The sequence below is a fragment of the Ailuropoda melanoleuca genome, unplaced genomic scaffold (assembly GCF_002007445.2).
Source record: "Ailuropoda melanoleuca isolate Jingjing unplaced genomic scaffold, ASM200744v2 unplaced-scaffold34951, whole genome shotgun sequence".
Lineage (NCBI taxonomy): Eukaryota > Metazoa > Chordata > Mammalia > Carnivora > Ursidae > Ailuropoda > Ailuropoda melanoleuca.
In genome coordinates this window covers 1-1538 of record NW_023206005.1, presented here as the reverse complement: position 1 = coordinate 1538, position 1538 = coordinate 1, and the positions used below count along the sequence as shown (strand labels likewise).

The 1538-nt window shown below is 40.7% G+C and overlaps 1 pseudogene; it reads left to right on the top strand.

Moving 5' to 3' along the window:
* The first annotated feature begins 202 nt into the window (after nucleotides 1–202).
* Nucleotides 203–1205, top strand: LOC117798801 (annotated as a pseudogene).
* The last annotated feature ends 333 nt before the right edge of the window (nucleotides 1206–1538 follow it).

The window sequence follows — 1538 nt, the reverse complement described above, 5'->3', positions numbered from 1 at the left end:
GCTGTGGGTTTTTCATAAAAAGGTTTATCTTGAGATAGTTTCCTTCTATTCCTAGTTTGTAGTGTTTTTTTTTTCATATTCCATACACAAATATAAACATTAATTTCTTGAGTGTAGAATATAAACAATAATATATCTGCCAGGTTAGTAAGGCATAGTTGTATTGCTCTTTCTCTCTTATTTTGGTAGTCATGTCAATGACATGGAACTAGAGAATGATACACGAATTTCAGAATTTCTTCTTCTGGGATTTTCTGAGGAATCAGAATTGCAGCCCTTCCTGTTTGGGCTGTTCCTGTCCATGTACCTGATCACTGTGTTTGGAAACCTGCTCCTCATCCTGGCCATCAGCTCTGACTCCCACCTCCACACCCCCATGTACTTCTTCCTCAACAACCTGTCCTTTGTAGACATCTGTTTCACCTCCACCATAATCCCCAAGATGCTGGTCNACCATCATCCCCAAGATGCTGGTGAATATACAAACACAGAGAAAAGTCATAACTTATGAAAGCTGCATCATGCAGATGTACTTTTTCATACTTTTCATAGTTTTGGACAACTTCCTCCTGACTGTGATGGCCTATGACCGCTTTGTGGCCATCTGTCACCCCCTGCATTACATGGTCACCATGAACCTTTGGTTCTGTGGACTGCTGGTTCTGGTGTCCTGGATCATGAGTGTCCTGCATTCCTTGTTACAAACCTTAATGGTGCTGCGGCTGTCCTTCTGTACAGTCTTGGAAATCCCCCACTTTTTCTGTGAACTTTGTCAAATGATCCAACTTGCCTGTTCTGATACCTTTCTTAATAACATGGTGATGTACTTTGCAGCTATCCTGCTGGGTGGTGGTCCTGTTGCTGGGATTCTTTACTCTTACTTTAAGATAGTTTCCTCCATACTTGGAATATCATCAGCTGAGGGGAAGTACAAAGCATTTTCCACCTGTGTATCTCATCTCTTGGTTGTCTCTTTATTTTATTGTACCAGCCTAGGAGTGTACCTTAGCTCTGCTGCTACCCAGAGCTCCCACGCAAGTGCCGTGGCCTCGGTGATGTACACGGTGGTCACGCCCATGCTGAACCCCTTCATCTACAGCCTGAGGAACAGAGACATAAAGAGGGCTCTGAATGTATTTTTCAAGGGGAAGCCATTAAAGCGCCATTTTTTAAGAAGTACCTCTGATTGCAGGCTTAATGCTTAACAGCCAGAAATTGTGATTCTTTAATCATATCATGAAAGAGGAACTTAATCTGTCTATTTGTCTCCTGGAGTTTCAATTTTTCTAAACTTCAACTGCTTTATTAAACTTTCTGCTCCTTCTGATAGCCACCAATTTTTCCTATTGTTTTCTGAATTTCCAAACTTACTCCCAATCTTGAGTCAAAAACAATTCAGGGATTTGTATTTGCCTCATGAAGTGATGAACTGTTTTAGTTTTATGAAATAAACTACATTTGACAACCGAAGGCATTTCTATAATTTTATTGTAGGAATTTTTAGAGGAAATTCTGAGATCAGAGGTTTTCACTCTGTG